General features: G+C 28.9%; 2 long non-coding RNA genes across 2 annotated transcripts; both read right to left on the reverse strand.

Annotated features, from left to right (window-relative positions):
• Positions 1-440: 440 nt before the first annotated feature.
• Positions 441-7,692, reverse strand: LOC128092564 (uncharacterized). Its single transcript, XR_008211880.1, has 2 exons — positions 4,428-7,692; positions 441-3,932 (listed from the first exon to the last, which is right to left on the reverse strand). It is a non-coding gene; the product is annotated as an uncharacterized LOC128092564 (long non-coding RNA).
• Positions 7,693-12,071: 4,379 nt separating this feature from the next.
• Positions 12,072-24,553, reverse strand: LOC120429514 (uncharacterized). Its single transcript, XR_005607420.2, has 4 exons — positions 22,971-24,553; positions 18,881-19,292; positions 18,687-18,803; positions 12,072-14,031 (listed from the first exon to the last, which is right to left on the reverse strand). It is a non-coding gene; the product is annotated as an uncharacterized LOC120429514 (long non-coding RNA).
• Between the last annotated feature and the right edge of the window lie 260 nt (positions 24,554-24,813).

The following is a 24,813-nucleotide window of genomic DNA, read 5'->3' on the forward strand; positions in this document are numbered from 1 at the left end:
GGATAGGAAGTACCCTTTTAAGGGTTATTCTGATTTTGAGTGTATATATAATTCCGTTTCAAACGGTTCCGTGTTCGAACTGTTTGTAACGTTTAAAACGGAATTCGTATACACTAAAACCCCCGTTTACGCACAAGCGTTACGCTTTTTGTTTGGTTGATTTATCGAAAACAGTGTAATGTTTTTACGTTCTTTTGACAGCAATTTGTAGATCTGCACAAGACGTATAAATCGCTTTAAAAAGTTTGCAAAAATATTGCGTCGTTCCATAGAAATCGACGAAATACAAAGCGTAACGCCTGAGCGTAAACCGGGGTTTTAGTGTACGATTATAATCAGATTCCGTTTCAGAATTCAAATTGAACTGACTGGGTGGTAACTTTTCGCTGTCATGTCACAATCTGGGACGGGACGGCTGGATAGAGTCTTCTTTTTGAGTGTTTACGTTTGTATTCTTCTTCTGTTTTTTGCAAGAAAATTCGTGTTCGAAAACAAATATCAAGCAATCTGTGATTCAGATAGCTTGACAATTCAAATTTTCTTGATGATGTTTTTCAACTCAGTGCTCAAGCATGCGGATGACTTTTTCTTTGGTTGAAATGTTGTTGAGTTTTTCCTCGCAGATTTTTTTTTGATTTGGCTGTTAAAATTTGCGGTTGGACGTGGGTGGAGAATCCTGAGCGAGGGGTGGCTAACTTTCGCCTTGGCCTAGCGATAAAGCAACTTTTACAAGAACATTCAACGTTCGTTTTACTTTTTCCACCTTCTCTGACCTTTTCTTGTGCTAACGCGCGTTAGCTCGCCTTATCTGTCCTTTTTTGTTGCCTTCTCTCACCAAACTGCTCGAATTATTTGACAACGAGAACTGTCAAGTACAACTGACAGTTCTCGCTGTCACATTGATCGAGAAGTTCGTCGTGGTAGAAAATTTATGTTTTTTTTACAACTATTTGCCACAAAATGCCACAAAATTCCGATAAAATTAACGCTTTTGTGTGAAAAAGGTCCACCAAGAGTTTGGTATTGGAGAAAGCAGCGAAGGTCCCGGAAGAGCACGGAAGATGCAAAGTTTCTTCCACCGAATCTGCTACGGCAAACATCAGATTGTCAAACCTCTCTGTCCAGAGTTGCGGCGATGGTTTGTCGACCGGGAACCTGTCGGTAGGAAGCTGAACGGGTTGAATTTGTGTAACGGAACGTCCAGCCGTGGAACAGTAACGACGACTCTGACCACCAGATCTACTATACAAACTTCTCAACTGTACCTAAAGTAAGTAGAACGAATCGTACGAGGCTTCATTTTTTCTGCCTGCCATCGTTAAAGCCGATTAACATCTTCACAGGTCGGGCAATAATGTGACATCATCGTCCAGCTGCTGATGACAACGTAACGGCTCCCGGTCTCAAACTCCACCCTTGAGCTAAGCAGCCTCGCAGTCAAACTCCTCTTGCAACAACCCGCCCACCAAAATTGTATTTCCCCTTGTAACAATACCACCAGGACACAACCATCAAAGCGACAACATGCCGAAGCTAACCGGGTGACTTCGAACGGGTTGACCATCCCGGTGCAGAACGGCAGCTGACGGCGAACACGCTGTACTCTACTAGCGATGGGACAACCTCCGAACGTGATAATTCCGAGGGTGCCAGAAACGGTCGTGGGAGATTCGATGCGGACAGGTTACGACCTTGCAAATTCCGATGGTTGGCGAGAAGTTTAATCCGGTACATGAAGTTGGTCAAACGGTGTACTTTCACGAGGATTATCAGGGGTTGGGAATTGTGAAGAGGAGTACGATGAAGCGCCGGTGGCCGAATTGATCGTACCAGAGGAAGAGGTTCCGGCAGTTTACGATCACTGTGGGGTGGAGCCACTGAAGCTACCGGAGATTTGGAACGATCTGATTACTGCCAACCAGGAGATTTTAATATTGCGCAAGTGGCATGATTTGAAGCACCACATTGTGGACGCAAGGAAGATCGAGGATCAGCTTGTCGCCAAAGCTTAAGGAATTTCTTAAAGTTTAATCGATTTTGTTTTCACAGACCTTCGACTACTGTCCCAAGGTGCTACCGGATGTGGGCACTTGGAACCGTCACATCAAGAAAATACAATCTTATCGCCCGTTATGAAAACCGCCACGCTGCCGCTGTACCGCTCAACCACCGTCGGAGGAACCCCAGGCGGACACAATCACTCAATGATAGATCGAAGAAAAGCTGGTCGGACAGTAGGCCGGCATAGTAGCTGCTAGTCAGTTCTCACGAAACTGGTTAGACGGCTGACATATTTTCGCAAGTTGCTAATCTACGACAAACCCTTTTTGCGATATCCCGTTTTCGTCTAGCACATCCAACGCTGAAGAACGCAAAAGATCCTAAAACATTTCAACCACTCTCGATTCTCGATAATGTTTGCATTTATATAGTGTGATAGTACAAAAATGCAAAACAGATTTAAAAAAGTCGGTCAGAATGCTGCTTTTTCTTTTATTTTTTTTCAATGCATAAATAAAACAACGTGTTTGATGACAGCAAAACTAGTCATTTTTATTTAAAAGAAAACCCAATCTTAGCTTTTTTCTTCTCCACCATTCACAGTCACGACCTCTCAGTGGCCGGTTCCACGGCGCCGAATCTTGCGGAACTGACGCGTATCCGCGAGTTGTACGCAGCGACAAAGTCGTCATGCATTAGCACCGGACAGCCAGCTAGCAAAGTATTCTTCTCCTTTTTCTTGATACCTACCTCAACTCGACGAACCCGCGGATGTTCCTCAGGGCCGACGAAGGTCCGGATGGTTTAAGGAGGACGCATCGTACTTGTTCCAGATTTAAAGTTCTTATCAACATGCGCTTCTCGTCGTTGTAGGTCCTCGATCCACCACGACCGCGGTGAAACCGGAAAAGAGTAGTAAAAGAAAAACCTCTTTTAAAATTCTCCCTTAAAACAATCTCGTGCGAATCTGACCAATTACGGTTTCCGTAGCCAGTGAGCGCAGGATCAAGGTAATCCCGAATGTGATGTGGATCATACAGAAACTAAAATTCTGCTTTGAAGATTTCCGTCCACCTTTGTATCGGGAACAGTGTTACAGATGAACTTAAACTGGTCATGACGGGATGAAACGCCATCCCGGCAATATCAACCGGGTTGGAGAAACGGCTTCGGTGATGATCCATCAATAACACATCTGCGGCGAAATCAGGACCTTCAGTGCCCGACCGCACCAGGTCCGATATCCAAGACTTGTTGAACTGCGTTTGCTGGCCGATCAGTTGGTTGATGTTGGTCGAGCCGCTCATCTTGCCCGGCTTTGGCTTCATCACCGGGAGACTTTTTTTGGGGTTGTTGGATCGCTTACATGTGTTCATGCCTCCCGGCTGCAGGCTGATCCTTGCTGCGGGCTTGTTGCTGGCGGTGAACCACTCCACTATGGGGTATTTCCATATAAGCGAGCGGCCAAAAATTATTTTTTTGCTTTTTTGTGTTGTTTGTACTTAGTATAATGAAAACAAATGAAATTTGATATTTTTCCAAAAAAAAGTTTAATTTTCGATTTTTTCATATATATATTTGAGGCCACATGCATTAAAGTGGTGAATTTTAATATTCTTGCTCTGTCTATTTGATGCACGGAATGGCGGTTTATGCTATTGTAGTAAACACGGGTTTGTTTATTTATTTTATAATACACTGCAGCCATCTTGACGATGGAAACTGAAAATGTCGTCAAAAGACCATCCACTGCAAATTTACAAACCAGACTGAAGACCCCGAGTCGCGCACACACACATGGCTCTCTCGTGTGCATCGCAGCAATCGATGATTTTGTCTTGTCGCTCTCTCTCTCTTTTTGCCGACGCTTTACGTTGCGCAGCAGCAAGCGCGAGGCACTCACACTCATACGGTCACTCGCGCGTTGCTGGCTTATTGTCGCTCTGGCACTAAATCGAACTGAGCGATTTCCACTCTCGCCGCGCTTTTTCTCTCCGCCTTTTTCTGTCTAGCCTAATTCGGTATTACTCGATCAGTGTGTAAGCCAAGTTTGTTGTGATTCCTCCATCTTGTTTTGATTGGCGAAAACTTATGTCGATGGATTTTAGCTGATTTAATTAAAAACGAAAGGAAATATGTACTTTTTTAACTTGCATAAATGGCCAACATCATCATCCAAAACCTACGACAACAACACGCAAGCACTGATACTATTTAGTTAGACAAAAAAATGCGGAGAGAAAAAGTGCGGCGAGAGTGGAAATCGCTCGTTTCGGTTTGGTGCCAGAGCGACAAAATGTTTTTCAGTGACGTTTAACCTCGCGTTCAACACAACATCTCGTTGCACTCAAAATTAGAGTTGATCAGTTTGCGGAGCGTAGTGTCAGATAAGTCGCCGCGAAAATTCGATTTATTTCCGAAACCACAATATTTCACTCAGCAATCAAAACCGTTCGAGTTTCGACTCTAACATTTCAAATGGCCATACTTACATGTAGCATTTATTTTGCATTGAATATTTCAATCGATTAAGTTGTTTTGCTTAATATTGAGTATCCTCGTCTTGTTCTCTACAGCTATGTTAAAGTTTCTGATTTACGTTCAATCTCCCTCCCCTTTTTCTTGAGTTAAAATCCACCTCTCTTTGAAGACACCCCCCCCCCCCCTCCCCCTCCAATTAAAATTTGATTTTTGCGGTGTTTTAGAATTTTAGACGGTTTATTTTATGGAACATTGTATGGATTCTCGTCCACGTTTTTGGTTGTGGTTTTTCCCTGAGTTGATCATGTGATGGTTCTGCAATGTTGTAATTCTTACAAATATACTCGAAAGCAGTTCTCACGTTTTCAGAATAGTGCTTCGTTATATCGTACAGGGACACTACGGTATTATTATCCATACTTTCAAAAGAACACAACAACGAACTGATATGAATATTCGACGAATCGTTTCTGTAAAATACTTAGAATAGGAATTTCTAATTTTATTAAACGTACTTAGGGTACCAACAAAGTCATGAATATCAAATCAATTTCAAAACATACATAGCAGGTACGTCATTTCTGCCTCCGCAGGTAAATAATGTGATTTTAACCAAGCGTATACGCGTAATCATTAATTTTCTTGCATGAATCAAAATGTTCAAAATGGCATAACTCAAAAAGTGCACATAAGTGCACTTTGAAATTTGGAGACAAGTTAGGACATGGTTCAAATTTTAAGCTGCAAAATTTTCAGATCGCACAAATGCACACAAAAAAAGTACTCCATTAACAAAGTTGAAAAAAACAAAATTTTGAATAAAAATCCATCTTTTTTGATTTTTATTATTTTTTTAGCCTGTAAAAGTATGTTTTGTAAAATATTATTGAAAAGTTGAATCAATTACCTTTCTGAATATAAATAATGATGCAGGATACATAAACATAAACAGCTACACAGTACAACTATGAAAAATAATCATTTTTTTGTCAAAAAACATGTTTTTTCTTACCATTTTCGCCTTTGAAGGTCTGCAATTCAGTGAATTTTGAACCTACAACTTTCAAACTCCGGATTTTTCTTAGTTAGAATGTTTATTTTCGAAAAAAAAATACCAAAAAAATAATTAGAGTGTGTCAGTTTTTCGATTTATGGCCGCCTGAAACCCCATAGTGCATTCCGTGCATCAACTAGACAGAGCAAGAATATTAAAATTCACTACTTTAATGCATGTGGCCTCAAATATATGAAAAAATCGAAAATTAAACTTTTTTTTGGAAAAATATCAAATTTCATTTGTTTTCATTATACTAAGTACAAACAACACAAAAAAGTCACAAAAACGCAAAAAAATATTTTTGGCCGCTCGCTTATATGGAAATACCCCATAGTGCGGTGGCCGGCTTCGGAACGCCAAACTGACTCACGAAAGCAAACACCCGATTGTTCTCTCTGCGCGACACCCGCTAACGGCTCTGTTGGCTAGTTACTTCCACGAGAAACTACTGCACGCAGGTCCCGCCCTCATGCTGGCCACTCTCCGCCAGAAGTACTGGATCTTGGGCGGACGAAACCTGGTGAAATCTGTCTACCATCGTTGTCACACCTGTTTCCGCAGTAAACCCACGCTGGTAATCCAGAGCATAGCAGATTTGTCAGCATCGAGGGTCGCACCAACTCGTCCGTTCTCTGTCTGCGGCGTTGACTACTGCGGGCCGTTTTATATCAAGTCACCTGTACGAAACCGCGCCCCCACCAAAGTCTACGTGGCCATTTTCGTCTGCTTTTCGACCAAGGCGGTCCACATCGAGCTGGTGAGCGATTTGTCCACGCCACACGGAAAGGAGTTCCATCTTAACACTGGAACGCCCAACGCATGTCCAACTTACACGGACGCCCAAGCCTCCCAAAAAAGTTGGAACGGCAACTTCAACTCAATGGTTCTCGGGCACAACTCAACCAATCAAGATAATTCTTCTTTCCAGTGATTTGTTAGGATGTTTAGATGATTCTAGAACTTTACAGAACTTAATTTGATCAAATCTGTAATTTTTGCGACCAAAAACATCGTTCCACCTTTTTTAAAAAGACTGCCTCCGCGGAATTTTTGGCGAATTTTTTTTTTAAAGTTGGAACGATGTTTTTGATCGCAAAAATTACAGATTTGATCAAATTAAGTTCTGCAAAGTTCTAGAATCATCTAGACATCCTAACAAATCACTGGAAAAAAGAATTATCTTGATTGGTTGAGTTGTGCCCGAGAACCATTAAGATGAAGTTGCCGTTCCAACTTTTTTGGAGCCTTGGGCGTTGGAATGTTAAATTTAGCAATTCAAATTAGCTGGCTTCAAATTGGTGGAACAGCGATTCTTTTGGTTAAATTAGCTAAAATTACAGGAATTTACCAACTTGGGATTGGTGAAATAGCTAACCCTGATTGCTGATTTGCTATCCAAAACTGACAGCCCAAATCAAAATGACAGGAGAGATTTTACCAAAAATAATGGTGTTTCAGCACAATTTTGCCTACTTTTTACCGAAAAACTAGCTGGAACCGGCAGCATGGATTTTTTGACAGATCATCAGTTCGAGACCAACACAAAGCAAGAGAACGTCTCGTATCGTGTTTGATCCTGTTTAAGTCGCTCAGTTCGCGGAGTTTTGTGACGATTCTGTGTTTGAAAGTCGAAAGTGCAAGTGCAAAAGGTGGAGATGGTGCGTGAGTGAATGGATTAAAAGCCAGGAAGATTTTCTGCGGGCTGAGATCTTCAGTTGATTAGGTGAGAAGTTTTTTTTTGTGTTGAGGGAAAGAGGTTAGAAGTTGAGCCTCTAATTTTTGTTTGGACGATTGGTGGCATCCCTTTGTCGTGAACCCTTTGGCGGGGGAGGTGGAGGCTGGCGTTTGTCCACACTCCACTTTTTGGTATGGACATCTGTCTACGTGGGGGGGGGGGGGAGGCTGCGGGTACAGAGTGTCTAGGTATAGACTGGCCAATGTTTGACAGATCCAAAATAAGTTAAGTTTAGTTTAATTCAACTGAAATAAATTTAGTCTAGTGTGGTTATATCTAGAATTTTTTGTTAAATTTAATTAAACTTAGATATATTTTTTAAATTTCGTTACATTAGGTAGAATTTAGTTCACTTGTTGTTAAAAGTTGTTTGGTAAAACTAAGTTGAATTAAGTAAATTTCAATTGAATTAGGTAAAATTAAGTTAAATCAAGTTAAATTAAGTTAAATTAAGTAAAATTAAGTTAAAATAAGTTAAATTAGGTTAAAATAAGTTAAATTAAGTTAAATTAAGTTAAATTAAGTTAAATTAAGTTAAATTAAGTTAAATTAAGTTGAATTAAGTTAAATTAAGTTAAATTAAGTTAAATTAAGTTAAATTAAGTTAAATTAAGTTAAATTAAGTTAAATTAAGTTAAATTAAGTTAAATTAAGTTAAATTTAGTTAAATTTAGTTAAATTAATTAAATTTAGTTAAATTAAGTTAAATTAAGTTGAATTAAGTTAAATTAATTATTTTTGTAATTTTATATTTTTGTATTTTTGTATTTTTGTATTTTTGTATTTTTGTATTTTTGTATTTTTGTATTTTTGTATTTTTGTATTTTTGTATTTTTGTATTTTTGTATTTTTGTATTTTTGTATTTTTGTATTTTTGTATTTTTGTATTTTTGTATTTTTGTATTTTTTTGTATTTTTTGGTATTTTTTGGTATTTTTGTATTTTTTGGTATTTTTTTGTATTTTTGTATTTTTGTATTTTTGTATTTTTGTATTTTTGTATTTTTGTATTTTTGTATTTTTGTATTTTTGTATTTTTGTATTTTTGTATTTTTGTATTTTGTATTTTTGTATTTTTGTATTTTTGTATTTTTGTATTTTTGTATTTTTGTATTTTTGTATTTTTGTATTTTTGTATTTTTGTATTTTTGTATTTTTGTATTTTTGTATTTTTGTATTTTTGTATTTTTGTATTTTTGTATTTTTGTATTTTTGTATTTTTGTATTTTTGTATTTTTGTATTTTTGTATTTTTGTATTTTTGTATTTTTGTATTTTTGTATTTTTGTATTTTTGTATTTTTGTATTTTTGTATTTTTGTATTTTTGTATTTTTGTATTTTTGTATTTTTGTATTTTTGTATTTTTGTATTTTTGTATTTTTGTATTTTTGTATTTTTGTATTTTTGTATTTTTGTATTTTTGTATTTTTGTATTTTTGTATTTTGTATTTTTGTATTTTTGTATTTTTGTATTTTTGTATTTTTGTATTTTTGTATTTTTGTATTTTTGTATTTTTGTATTTTTGTATTTTTGTATTTTTGTATTTTTGTATTTTTGTATTTTTGTATTTTTGTATTTTTGTATTTTTGTATTTTTGTATTTTTGTATTTTTGTATTTTTGTATTTTTGTATTTTTGTATTTTTGTATTTTTGTATTTTTGTATTTTTGTATTTTTGTATTTTTGTATTTTTGTATTTTTGTATTTTTGTATTTTTGTATTTTTGTATTTTTGTATTTTGTATTTTGTATTTTTGTATTTTTGTATTTTTGTATTTTTGTATTTTTGTATTTTTGTATTTTTGTATTTTTGTATTTTTGTATTTTTGTATTTTTGTATTTTTGTATTTTTGTATTTTTGTATTTTTGTATTTTTGTATTTTTTGTATTTTTGTATTTTTGTATTTTTGTATTTTTGTATTTTGTATTTTTGTATTTTTGTATTTTTGTATTTTTGTATTTTTGTATTTTTGTATTTTTGTATTTTTGTATTTTTGTATTTTTGTATTTTTGTATTTTTGTATTTTTGTATTTTTGTATTTTTGTATTTTTGTATTTTTGTATTTTTGTATTTTTGTATTTTTGTATTTTTGTATTTTTGTATTTTTGTATTTTTGTATTTTTGTATTTTTGTATTTTTGTATTTTTGTATTTTTGTATTTTTGTATTTTTGTATTTTTGTATTTTTGTATTTTTGTATTTTTGTATTTTTGTATTTTTGTATTTTTGTATTTTTGTATTTTTGTATTTTTGTATTTTTGTATTTTTGTATTTTTGTATTTTTGTATTTTTGTATTTTTGTATTTTTGTATTTTTGTATTTTTGTATTTTTGTATTTTTGTATTTTTGTATTTTTGTATTTTTGTATTTTTGTATTTTTGTATTTTTGTATTTTTGTATTTTTGTATTTTTGTATTTTTGTATTTTGTATTTTTGTATTTTTGTATTTTTGTATTTTTGTATTTTTGTATTTTTGTATTTTTGTATTTTTGTATTTTTGTATTTTTGTATTTTTGTATTTTTGTATTTTTGTATTTTTGTATTTTTGTATTTTTGTATTTTTGTATTTTTGTATTTTTGTATTTTTGTATTTTTGTATTTTTGTATTTTTGTATTTTTGTATTTTTGTATTTTTGTATTTTTGTATTTTTGTATTTTTGTATTTTTGTATTTTTGTATTTTTGTATTTTTGTATTTTGTATTTTTGTATTTTTGTATTTTTGTATTTTTGTATTTTTGTATTTTTGTATTTTTGTATTTTTGTATTTTTGTATTTTTGTATTTTTGTATTTTTGTATTTTTGTATTTTTGTATTTTGTATTTTTGTATTTTTGTATTTTTGTATTTTTGTATTTTTGTATTTTTGTATTTTTGTATTTTTGTATTTTTGTATTTTTGTATTTTTGTATTTTTGTATTTTTGTATTTTTGTATTTTTGTATTTTTGTATTTTTGTATTTTTGTATTTTTGTATTTTTGTATTTTTGTATTTTTGTATTTTTGTATTTTTGTATTTTTGTATTTTTGTATTTTTGTATTTTTGTATTTTTGTATTTTTGTATTTTTGTATTTTTGTATTTTTGTATTTTTGTATTTTTGTATTTTTGTATTTTTGTATTTTTGTATTTTTGTATTTTTGTATTTTTGTATTTTTGTATTTTTGTATTTTTGTATTTTTGTATTTTTGTATTTTTGTATTTTTGTATTTTTGTATTTTTGTATTTTTGTATTTTTGTATTTTTGTATTTTTGTATTTTTGTATTTTTGTATTTTTGTATTTTTGTATTTTTGTATTTTTGTATTTTTGTATTTTTGTATTTTTGTATTTTTGTATTTTTGTATTTTTGTATTTTTGTATTTTTGTATTTTTGTATTTTTGTATTTTTGTATTTTTGTATTTTTGTATTTTTGTATTTTTGTATTTTTGTATTTTTGTATTTTTGTATTTTTGTATTTTTGTATTTTTGTATTTTTGTATTTTTTGTATTTTTGTATTTTTGTATTTTTGTATTTTTGTATTTTTGTATTTTTGTATTTTTGTATTTTTGTATTTTTGTATTTTTGTATTTTTTGTATTTTTGTATTTTTGTATTTTTGTATTTTTGTATTTTTGTATTTTTGTATTTTTGTATTTTTGTATTTTTGTATTTTTGTATTTTTGTATTTTTGTATTTTTGTATTTTTGTATTTTTGTATTTTTGTATTTTTGTATTTTTGTATTTTTGTATTTTTGTATTTTTGTATTTTTGTATTTTTGTATTTTTGTATTTTTGTATTTTTGTATTTTTGTATTTTTGTATTTTTGTATTTTTGTATTTTTGTATTTTTGTATTTTTGTATTTTTGTATTTTTGTATTTTTGTATTTTTGTATTTTTGTATTTTTGTATTTTTGTATTTTTGTATTTTTGTATTTTTGTATTTTTGTATTTTTGTATTTTTGTATTTTTGTATTTTTGTATTTTTGTATTTTTGTATTTTTGTATTTTTGTATTTTTGTATTTTTGTATTTTTGTATTTTTGTATTTTTGTATTTTTGTATTTTTGTATTTTTGTATTTTTGTATTTTTGTATTTTGTATTTTTGTATTTTTGTATTTTTGTATTTTTGTATTTTTGTATTTTTGTATTTTTGTATTTTTGTATTTTTGTATTTTTGTATTTTTGTATTTTTGTATTTTTGTATTTTTGTATTTTTGTATTTTTGTATTTTTGTATTTTTGTATTTTTGTATTTTTGTATTTTTGTATTTTTGTATTTTTGTATTTTTGTATTTTTGTATTTTTGTATTTTTGTATTTTTGTATTTTTGTATTTTTGTATTTTTGTATTTTTGTATTTTTGTATTTTTGTATTTTTGTATTTTTGTATTTTTGTATTTTTGTATTTTTGTATTTTTGTATTTTTGTATTTTTGTATTTTTGTATTTTTGTATTTTTGTATTTTTGTATTTTTGTATTTTTGTATTTTTGTATTTTTGTATTTTTGTATTTTTGTATTTTTGTATTTTTGTATTTTTGTATTTTTGTATTTTTGTATTTTTGTATTTTTGTATTTTTGTATTTTTGTATTTTTGTATTTTTGTATTTTTGTATTTTTGTATTTTTGTATTTTTGTATTTTTGTATTTTGTATTTTTGTATTTTTGTATTTTTGTATTTTTGTATTTTTGTATTTTTGTATTTTTGTATTTTTGTATTTTTGTATTTTTGTATTTTTGTATTTTTGTATTTTTGTATTTTTGTATTTTTGTATTTTTGTATTTTTGTATTTTTGTATTTTTGTATTTTTGTATTTTTGTATTTTTGTATTTTTGTATTTTTGTATTTTTGTATTTTTGTATTTTTGTATTTTTGTATTTTTGTATTTTTGTATTTTTGTACTTTTGTATTTTTGTATTTTTGTATTTTTGTATTTTTATTAAATTTGTCAATAGAATATATACTCAATATAACTCAATAGAATATCAGGATGGTCAATTATAACAAAGTTGAAAAAGCCTGGAATCTATTGAAACATTCAAAAAATTTGCTGGACTTCCAAAAAACGTACTTGTTGAAAAAAACCAGTTTTGCAGGCAGCAACGGTTTTTTTTTAAAGAGATTTCAAAATTACTAGTTATCGAAAAATCGAAAAATTAGCTGGATGTACCGAGAAACGTTGCAAGATCAGAAAAGAAATGAGCTAAATCAGCCAAAGGCTGGGTGAATAAAGCGAGCTTTACTGGCAGCAACGGAGGCTTTTGAAAAAAAAACTTGTAGAAATAGCAGAAAAAGTAGCTATTCTAACCAAAACACCCACCAAGAATAGTGGCAAGGTTAGCTAAACTAGCTAAAAAGATTTGTTAAGATATCTGGATTCGCAGCCATCAATGGAAAATTTTGAAAATTATTCCTAAAAAACTAGTTGAAATAGCCTAAAAACTCGCTGGGCTAACCATAAAGCTTGCTAGAATACCTTAAAATCCAGCTAAAATAGCTAACAGACTTTCTGAAAACATACAGCTTTTGAGACTGACAGCATTTTTCCAGCATACAAATTAGTAAAATTTGCTAACATTTTAGCTAGATTTACTATTTTTTTGACCTAGTTCCAGCTGTCAGATCCAGGATTTTTTTTTAGGATTTCTAACTAAAAAAAATGGTGGTTGAAAAAACAACCAATTTTTTTAGGATTTTTAACCAAATTTTAGTAAGATTCACGATAAACCTTCTTTCCGTGCAAGGGCACATTTTGGTCCCTGTTATTTGCCCAAGTAATACCAAAATTTGGTATTCCCGTGTTATTTACCCCTGCTCGGGCCGTTCGCTCTGTGCTGAACAAGCGTCCTTGCTCAAACTGCCTGGCTTTGCAGGTAGCGCTTCGGAATTCTTTAGCTTCTTCAAATCTGCCGATCCTGCTGGTGAGGACCGCCTCTTTTTCTTGCCATGAGGCATTTTTGCACTTTTAAAGCACTTTTCAGGAGCTAATATCCAAGAGTACCGCACTGATCGGTGGTCCACAAAGGAATGCTTGTCTACCGATGTTTCCTTCAACATGTAAGATACCGTTGCTTTTCGGTTTCTTTTGCCCTGTCCGTTTTTGCATAACTGTCCAATGTTTATGCAAAAACTTTTGTGACATAGGACATTCATCCGGCTACAATCAATTTGTTTCCCGTGCGCTCCTAAAATCGCCTAAACCCTGACTGAAAAGTCCGTCCGACGTCCGTCGTTTGTCGTACGTGCAATCGTACGACGTCGCACGACAATGTCGTGCGACATTCGCACGAATGTCATACGTTTTTGCACCAAAATGTCGTATTTGTCGTGCGATCGATCATCGAAATTGTTCGACATTGTCGTACGACATTCGACCGACGTCGCACGGTTTTGTTATTTAGGATGTCGTGCTATTGTCGTGTGCTGTCATTTAGGAATTTTTAGGTTATTTTCGAAATAAAATTCATTTTATTTGTTGTTTTGCTGATTTTTATTGATATCTATTAGTTTTCACTGGCCTGGCACTTTGTTTTCCAAATATTCACTATCACTGCAGTCACAATTTTCCAAATTTCGCTTGATGATGGCCAATCTGGTAGAATTCGTGTGCTGCCCCGTGAGTAGTTCGTTCACCTCCATCGCTTTCACTCAGAGGTTGTACTCGGCCGCAAGTTTGTTCTTTTTTTCCAGGTCTTAGTATTGATAATGGCGATTTTGACATTCTCTAAAAATCAAACACCACCAACACTTTCATTGTCCTGTTTGGAGACTGTTTGATACAGATCTGAAATGAATTAAATAATAAAAAAAATACTGTAACTAGGGGAACAGCATCTAATTCCAGCGTGCCTTTAATGTTGCCATATCAGCACTTTGACATTCAATTACAGCTCATAAAAAGCGTTTTCAACTGAAATCAAATGATAAATCGGCCAATAAGAAGTGAGCAAGCAATTTTCAATCAAAAGTTTTGAAAAATTAGTTGTTTGAATAGTTAAAATAAGTAAATTGGATGGAGTCAGAAGCGAGTGCTTATTTTGCTAAACATACGAGAATTTCTCCTATTTGCTACCTGGCGAAAATATTCAAATTATTTAAAATTTCTAGAAGTTAAGAATTTTAGAAATTAAGAATTTCAAAACATAAGAATTAATAAAATTTAAGAATTGTAGATAATAATTTTGTGTTTGTCAAATTTTCGATTCAATAATTTAATAATTTAAGAATTTAATAATTTAATAATTTAATAATTTAATAATTTAATAATTTAATAATTTAATAATTTGAGCATGAGCATGAGCATGAGAGATCACCCATGGTTGCCCCTCCGTTGCTGAACAGAACCGTAATATCCTTTCAGCACTAATGACCATAGGCTTCAACAATCTAATGGTGTTTCCCTTATCAACAGCATGTATGAATGCGCTGAAAAGATAAAACACCATGATTGCCAAAACTAGATCAGTTGCGAATAGGTAACAGTCATTGGCCACCAACGGCGCCCGCCATGTCAGTTTGTAGACCTCGAGTTTAAGGGACGGGATTGTTAGTTAGCGCAGGTTGCTACTAGGGCAGCTGATTTACTCTGTGCTTACACCCCACAAGCGCCAGAAACCTGAAAATTTGTTAGTAGGGTAAGGTATTTGGTCAGGATTCATCATAGAAGATGATGATGCGACCCAAAATCATAGTGTTTGTTGAAAGGTATTATATCTTATTCTCAAGGCAAACAATCGGATGCTGCGGATGAGACATTTCCCGTTTATCGGTTGTTAAGTTTTAAATTAAATGGTTTAATCTTAGACAGCCGACTGTGGAAAGATAGAACCAAAATCATTTATAATTATAGAATTAAGGATTAAACAGTGTAACTTTTTGAATTGAGATTTTTTTTACGAGTTTTAAATGATTGATGGTTAGTGAGGTACTGATTAACGAAGCGAACGACGAGTTACGATGTTTATCGAGCTGAAAAGGCATGATAAGTTTTTTTTTGTTGTTGCACACCGACGACGAACGCGAAAAATCCTGCGACCCGACGGAACGACATCGCAAATCGGATTCTGCTTCACTTTTCTAAGGGAATAAGGGAAAATCTCCACGGTGTCCTCAAGTTATTTTCGCTTGGAGTTGGATGGTTTTTGGGAAGGTAAAAGGTCTAGGATACACTCCAAGCAAGAAAAGCAACTAGCGACGCGACGCGTTGTTACTCCAATTCGATTTACCTAATAACATTAAAAAAATAACTATTTGCTACCCTTATTAACTCCTCTTGGCCGTGCATGTTTGTAATGTTATTACTATATTATTAAAACACAAAAACCTCGACGAACTCAACCGGCGACGTGCTTTCCGATTCACGGTGCTAAAGGAAAGACTGATTTCATAATTTAATAATTTAATAATTTAATAATTTAATAATTTAATAATTTAATAATTTAATAATTTAATAATTTAATAATTTAATAATTTAATAATTTAATAATTTAATAATTTAATAATTTAATAATTTAATAATTTAATAATTTAATAATTTAATAATTTAATAATTTAATAATTTAATAATTTAATAATTTAATAATTTAATAATTTAATAATTTAATAATTTAATAATTTAATAATTTAATAATTTAATAATTTAATAATTTAATAATTTAATAATTTAATAATTTAATAATTTAATAATTTAATAATTTAATAATTTAATAATTTAATAATTTAATAATTTAATAATTTAATAATTTAATAATTTAATAATTTAATAATTTAATAATTTAATAATTTAATAATTTAATAATTTAATAATTTAATAATTTAATAATTTAATAATTTAATAATTTAATAATTTAATAATTTAATAATTTAATAATTTAATAATTTAATAATTTAATAATTTAATAATTTAATAATTTAATAATTTAATAATTTAATAATTTAATAATTTAATAATTTAATAATTTAATAATTTAATAATTTAATAATTTAATAATTTAATAATTTAATAATTTAATAATTTAATAATTTAATAATTTAATAATTTAATAATTTAATAATTTAATAATTTAATAATTTAATAATTTAATAATTTAATAATTTAATAATTTAATAATTTAATAATTTAATAATTTAATAATTTAATAATTTAATAATTTAATAATTTAATAATTTAATAATTTAATAATTTAATAATTTAATAATTTAATAATTTAATAATTTAATAATTTAATAATTTAATAATTTAATAATTTAATAATTTAATAATTTAATAATTTAATAATTTAATAATTTAATAATTTAATAATTTAATAATTTAATAATTTAATAATTTAATAATTTAATAATTTAATAATTTAATAATTTAATAATTTAATAATTTAATAATTTAATAATTTAATAATTTAATAATTTAATAATTTAATAATTTAATAATTTAATAATTTAATAATTTAATAATTTAATAATTTAATAATTTAATAATTTAATAATTTAATAATTTAATAATTTAATAATTTAATAATTTAATAATTTAATAATTTAATAATTTAATAATTTAATAATTTAATAATTTAATAATTTAATAATTTAATAATTTAATAATTTAATAATTTAATAATTTAATAATTTAATAATTTAATAATTTAATAATTTAATAATTTAATAATTTAATAATTTAATAATTTAATAATTTAATAATTTAATAATTTAATAATTTAATAATTTAATAATTTAATAATTTAATAATTTAATAATTTAATAATTTAATAATTTAATAATTTAATAATTTAATAATTTAATAATTTAATAATTTAATAATTTAATAATTTAATAATTTAATAATTTAATAATTTAATAATTTAATAATTTAATAATTTAATAATTTAATAATTTAATAATTTAATAATTTAATAATTTAATAATTTAATAATTTAATAATTTAATAATTTAATAATTTAATAATTTAATAATTTAATAATTTAATAATTTAATAATTTAATAATTTAATAATTTAATAATTTAATAATTTAATAATTTAATAATTTAATAATTTAATAATTTAATAATTTAATAATTTAATAATTTAATAATTTAATAATTTAATAATTTAATAATTTAATAATTTAATAATTTAATAATTTAATAATTTAATAATTTAATAATTTAATAATTTAATAATTTAATAATTTAATAATTTAATAATTTAATAATTTAATAATTTAATAATTTAATAATTTAATAATTTAATAATTTAATAATTTAATAATTTAATAATTTAATAATTTAATAATTTAATAATTTAATAATTTAATAATTTAATAATTTAATAATTTAATAATTTAATAATTTAATAATTTAATAATTTAATAATTTAATAATTTAATAATTTTTAATTTAATAATTTTATAATTTAATAATTTAATAATTTAATAATTTTATAATTTAATAATTTTATAATTTAATAATTTAATAATTTAATAATTTAATAATTTAATAATTCCAGAGTTTTTTTTGATTAGGTCCTATAAACATATGAAAGACAATAGTTTATTGGTCCTTTTCAAAAAAAACTCAAGAATTTAATAATTTAATAATTTAATAATTTAATAATTTAATAATTTCATAATTTCTTAATTTCATAATTTCATAATTTCATAATTTAATAATTTAATAACATAATAATTTAATAATTTAATAATTTAATAATTCAATAATTTAATAATTTAATAATTTAATAATTTAATAATTTAATAATTTAATAATTTAATAATTTAATAATTTAATAATTTAATAATTTAATAATTTAATAATTTAATAATTTCATAATTTCTTAATTTCATAATTTCATAATTTAATAATTTCATAATTTCTTAATTTCTTAATTTCATAATTTAATAGTTTAATAATTTATTTATTAAATTATTTAATAATTTATTTATTTATTTATAATTTTATGATTTTATAAATAACACCGACCAACAAAGTTTCTGCGCAGGTTCAATTCAAGGGGACCCCAAAAACATGTTTACTTTGTACTTTTCAAAAATTTCAAAAATATTTGGACAGAGCCGAATGGGTTTTCTCCAAAGTTTGTATGGAGAATTAGAGCTGTTCGCTACTCCCACAAACTTCATGCTGCCCCCTCGAGTTGAGCCAGGTTTCAGAATTTTAGAGTTTTATAATTTTTACTTAATTATTGTAAAATTTTTGAATACTAGAATTCCAGAAGTAAAGAATTTCAGAATTTTTGTGTTTGAGATTTAAAAAAAAGTTTTGGCTCGTAGAATTGAACAATTCAAGAATTATTTTTTAAATTATTTAATTGTTTAGAATTTGTGATTGCATTAGGTTTGGATCCCCCCTCCTGTCCTCCCCCACGCACATTTCCATCGTCCTCTTTTTTCCTCCCGGCACACCTCCACCGTTTAAAAAAACACGACTCACCCCAATCCGCTTTCGATCGCAGACCGGTTCCTTCCCGTCCCATCTTCCGGCATGATCCGCCGGGTTAACGATGTTTCACGTTCTCTTCCACCGTCGCGAAGGCTGAAATCAGGAAGTCTGGAACATAATGTTATGATTTATCCGCTCGCCCACTCCGGCCGGAACTTTCCAGCAAAAAAAGGAACGCAACTTACCAATCAACCAGCCAAAATCCTCACGAACCTTTACAACAATATTGTTTTTCTGATTTGATCAAGTCCGAACAAGATCAACTGAAGAGAACTGTCAAACTGTTTGCGTCGACGATAATCGACGTCGAATTGAAGGTAAATCGATGGAAAAAACAATGTCGAGCATGTCGAGTGTTTGTCGCACGTTTGTCGTCCTTTCGACCAATCGATATCGAAACGGTAAAATCAAAACCGTGCGACAACTCGTACGACGTGCGACATTTTTCAAACAGGGAATGTAGACTTCATTTTTCGTGATTTCGTAAGTTTATTTGACAGTGTTCATTGGATTCCAATAGGAGCTTTCTAAGCTTTTCATCGTTTATATCGTTTTCAAAGTTTTCAATGCTGGCGACGCCAATGGCTTTCTACCTCCCTGTTTGAAAAATGTCGCACGTCGTACGAGTTGTCGCACGGTTTTGATTTTACCGTTTCGATATCGATTGGTCGAAAGGACGACAAACGGACGACGAACACTCGACATGCTCGACATAGTTTTTTCGATCGATTTTCCTTCAATTCGACGTCGATTATCGTCGATGCAAACAGTTTGACAGTTCTCTTCAGTTGATCATGTTCGGACTTGATTGCAACCGAATCGAACCAGCTGTCGTTACTTTTGGTATTTGGTTTAGGAGCTGATAAGATTTTGGACGATTTTCGACGGATAATAGGTAAGTTTAGTTCTAGATTGTGATATTTTTGCTGCCAAAATGTTCCGGCCGGTGTGCGCGAGTGACCGAATCAAAGTGTCTTCCTTGGTGTCTTCTATTCCAGATTTCGGTCTTCGTGGCGGTGAAGGAGGACGGGAAATTTGGCGGGTCATTCCGGAAGACAGGACGGGAAGGAACCGGTTTGCGATCGAGGTAGCGGTTGGTGTTTGGTGTTTTACTTTCCGCGGGAGGTTGCGGCACATACCTGATGAAACTGGTGAGTCATGTTTTAGAAACGAAGTGTGTTTTTGTATTGTATTAAATTCAAAACCTCAAAACATCAAAATTGTTATCTAATCGACGTGTTTACCCAATAATTCTAAACTAAAGAAAAATCTAAATTACTAGAATTTAAAAAATATTCATCACTCAACTGTAAAATTCTAAAGTTTTTCATTCTTAATTTTCAAACTCTAGTATTTCAAAGTTATAGAATGCAAAAATTCGAATACTAAAAATTTCTTTAAATTCATGGAATCTAAAAAAAATCTAAATGTCGTTCGTCATATTTAGAATTAGAGTTTAGAATTCAAAAATTCTAAAAATTATGAGTTTAAAATTCTAAAAATTCTAATATAAATAAATAAATAAATAAATTACAATCAAATTTTGTTTTATAGTTTTATATTTTTAAATTCGAAAAATTCTATTAATTATAAAATTAGAAATTTTCAAAAGTCTAAAAATTCTAGAATTCTAAAGATTTTAAGACTTCTTAAAACTCCAGAAATCTTTGAATAACTTTAAGAACTATTAACTTTTGCAGTATTTTAAGGATTATACAATGTTAATTTTTTTGAAATTTGGTCTGTCAAATATTAGAAATTTTAAAAATAACGCGAACTGCATTGGATGATTTATGAATTTCAGATTTTAAAACTTTAGAATTTTAGAATTTTAGAATTTTAGAATTTTAGAATTTTAGAATTTTAGAATTTTAGAATTTTAGAATTTTAGAATTTTAGAATTTTAGAATTTTAGAATTTTAGAATTTTAGAATTTTAGAATTTTAGAATTTTAGAATTTTAGAATTTTAGAATTTTAGAATTTTAGAATTTTAGAATTTTAGAATTTTAGAATTTTAGAATTTTAGAATTTTAGAATTTTAGAATTTTAGAATTTTAGAATTTTAGAATTTTAGAATTTTAGAATTTTAGAATTTTAGAATTTTAGAATTTTAGAATTTTAGAATTTTAGAATTTTAGAATTTTAGAATTTTAGAATTTTAGAATTTTAGAATTTTAGAATTTTAGAATTTTAGAATTTTAGAATTTTAGAATTTTAGAATTTTAGAATTTTAGAATTTTAGAATTTTAGAATTTTAGAATTTTAGAATTTTAGAATTTTAGAATTTTAGAATTTTAGAATTTTAGAATTTTAGAATTTTAGAATTTTAGAATTTTAGAATTTTAGAATTTTAGAATTTTAGAATTTTAGAATTTTAGAATTTTAGAATTTTAGAATTTTAGAATTTTAGAATTTTAGAATTTTAGAATTTTAGAATTTTAGAATTTTAGAATTTTAGAATTTTAGAATTTTAGAATTTTAGAATTTTAGAATTTTAGAATTTTAGAATTTTAGAATTTTAGAATTTTAGAATTTTAGAATTTTAGAATTTTAGAATTTTAGAATTTTAGAATTTTAGAATTTTAGAATTTTAGAATTTTAGAATTTTAGAATTTTAGAATTTTAGAATTTTAGAATTTTAGAATTTTAGAATTTTAGAATTTTAGAATTTTAGAATTTTAGAATTTTAGAATTTTAGAATTTTAGAATTTTAGAATTTTAGAATTTTAGAATTTTAGAACTTTAGAATTTTAGAATTTTAGAATTTTAGAATTTTGAAATTTTTGATTAGATTATTTTTATTACATTTTTAATGTTTTGATATTTGTTAACTTTAAGAGTTTTTGAATATTTTGAAAATTCGTAATATTTGATATTTTCTAAAATTTTAACATTCTGTAATCCTTAAAAATTAATGTTTTATAGTTCCATTGGGTGTGGGGTGTGAGATTGGGTCATACAAATTTCAGCATTTTTGTTTGACCCAATCTCACCTCTGATGACAGAATGTTACCTCTGATGACGGTTCATAAAATATTTCAAAGAATTTTGAATTTCAAAAAAATTGAAATCTTGAAATTCAAGCATAAGAACATGAATTTTTTTAGCATTTTTAAATTTCTTGAAATTTTCAAACACGTTTTATGCATTTTTAAATTTTAAGATACATTCATTTTTTTTTTATAGATGTTTAAACTTTTGAAAAGTCATGCAATTTTTATTTTTTAAGGATTTTTTTAAAATTTAGTATCTTGAAATTTTCATGTTATTATTATTCAAATCTGAATTTTATTTATAAATGCTTGCCAATTTATGATTGACGCATCTTTTTTTCAGGCAACAAACGTATTCCAATCAGATCCTGCCGTCCACGTGTGGTCCCGCGTTGCATCCGTAGAACCCACGGAAGCAGCCACGTTGTTTCGTACGCATACTCCACAAACCCACATTGTCTCGTATTCCGGTGCAGCCATGCCAAATATACAGATAAATCTGTATTATACAGATTTTTTTATCGCAAAAATCACAAAAATCTGTATATACAGATTTTTTAAAAATGATTTAATTTAAAAATTTCAATAATTTAGCAATTGAATTATGCTTTAATATGATTAAAAAGCTTAAATCTGTTGTGAAAAGTCTAAAAAATCTTCCATGGCTTCGAATTTAACATGATACAGATAAAATACAGATTTATTTTTAAGAAAATACAGATTTCCCATAAAATAATCTGGTAACGTTGCTCCGGTGGCCATCAATCCGTCGGAGATCCAAGATTGGCTTCGCATCCCTGTACAACTTTGATCAGCTCGTCGGGGATCAAAAGTCCAGCATGACCAAAATGCTGCCAGGAGAACACCAATCCAAGCCCGAAGCTGCGGTCAAGGAAAATCAAGGAATTTTGAGAAGAATCTGCGATCCGAAAGTTTAATTGAGTTAAAAAGCTAATATTATTGTGAAATTTTGTGCGTCTGAATAAAAAAAATAAATAAAAACAAAACCACATTTTTTTTAACTACAACATAACCTAAAAATTAGAATTGACAGCACACGACAATGGCACGACATCCTAAATAACAAAACCGTGCGACGTCGGTCGAATGTCGTACGACAATGTCGTACAATTTCGATTATCGATCGCACGACAAATACGACATTTTGGTGCAAAAACGTATGACATTTGCGCGACAGTCGCACGACATTGTCGTGCGACATCGTACGAATGCACGGACGACAAACGACGGACGTCCGACGGACTTTTCAGTCAGGGCTACCACATGCCGTCAACTCCGTCAAATTTCAGGCATCAAAACACTAGCGCCACTCCGATGCGAACGGGAAAATATTCAAACATTAAGCTTTAAAGCGATGGTGGGAGAGCGAGAGAAAAAAATAAAGTTTAAGCGCAGCGAAGAGAAGAAACACAAGAAACGAAAAAGCTTGTTGCTGCTGTCACTGTCACTGCTTTTCGCGCCACCGCACGAGATGGATGTATTTTGCTGTGCGCAGCGCTTTTTGTTTTGAATTTTTATTTGAAGCAAATCAATCAGTTAGCGTACATTTTTGTTGTTTTTCGATTGTGTAGTGATACGTATTGATCTGCACTGTTTTGACTGTAATAAATGAATCAATTTGTGACGTGAGAATATAATTTTAAGTGATAACTTATTTTGTAAGAAAACCCTCGTGATTATATTTGCTTTGACGCTTTGAGACAGTCCAAAATATTGATTTAAATATCGTTAAAAATACAAATATTGCCGTAACACCCGTCTGACCTATGTCCGATTGTTGGCCAATCCGGTCTTACCGGATCACCTGAAAATAGTTTTGCTTGTAAACCTATCAATTAACTCGTCTTGAGGACCCCTTTGTTCTCTTACTCTACCACGTCCTCGTGTAGCGTTTCCTTCGAAGACCGGAAAAAAGGCACTAACCAGGCACTAACTGTTTGCTGCTTTTGTCCCTGGGAGCCTGTGACAGTTCTCTATCTGGAAGAATTTACCAGCAGAGCATTTTCCTTAGTCTTTGGCTGGATCCGGGTTTGTTATGAATTGGTTTGCCATGAAAACTGCTTTGCATTAACCCTCTACAACCTAACCCCGCCTTTAGACGGGCTTCGATCTAAAAAATCGCCAAAAATCAATTTTCTAACCGATTTTTGATATTTAAAAAGCATTGGAAAGTAGAACTCTTAAAATTTTAGAAAATTTCAGGGTTGGAAGTTTAACTTGTTTTATGTGACTTTGCCAATGTTTTTTGAAATGTCATTTTTTTAGGGGTCAACTTTGGCTGTGTTTTTTACTAACATTTCCTATATTTTCAGTAAAAAGAAGTATGCAGTAATTTTTGTAGTGTCCCAGACTATGCCTCTACGCATTTTTTTGCAATTTAAATGATGATGGTGCGATTCTATGGCAGAAAATGTGAAAAACATGCAAAAAATTGAAAAAGTGACTGTAAAAACATGAAAAAATTAGATAGGCGAAATGTAATTATATTAGATGGTAGAGTAGGCCAAATACTACCAAAAACAAACATAAACTAAACAAGATACAAGAAAAACATAAAACAAGAGAAGTAAAGTTTTTCGTAGAACAAAAGTTGCTCAAAATGACCTCCTGAACAGGGGAAAAATAAATATTTTCGAAAAAAAAAATTTGGGCAGTAGAGGGTTAAGTAAACGTTGTTAGAACCGTTCAGGATGTTGTTAAACGGTCAGATTAAGAAGTGAGTTAGGCAAACGTTTTGAGAACCGTTTAAGAACATATCGTGGCAGGCAAGAATGTGCATTGTGCACGGAGAAAAAAGAGTTCCCTAAATCGTGAACAAGCGTTCATGAAAATGAGAACCACGAACAAAGTGTTCAAATTTCATGGTACGTTTTTCAAAATCGTACCATGGGATTTGAACACTTTGTTCGAGGTTCTCATTTTCATGAACGCTTGTTCACGATTTTGGGAACTCTTTTTTCTCCGTGTGAAAGAGGTTTTTCATAAAAATACGTCCCAGGTGTTCGCTTAAGTGATTTGTTTCTTTATTTAGCACTTTATTTGTAAGTAAAATGTCACTTTCCGATACTTTAAATAGTAGCTGAATAATAAAAATATCAACCAT

This window comes from Culex pipiens, chromosome 1 (assembly GCF_016801865.2).
Source record: "Culex pipiens pallens isolate TS chromosome 1, TS_CPP_V2, whole genome shotgun sequence".
Lineage (NCBI taxonomy): Eukaryota > Metazoa > Arthropoda > Insecta > Diptera > Culicidae > Culex > Culex pipiens.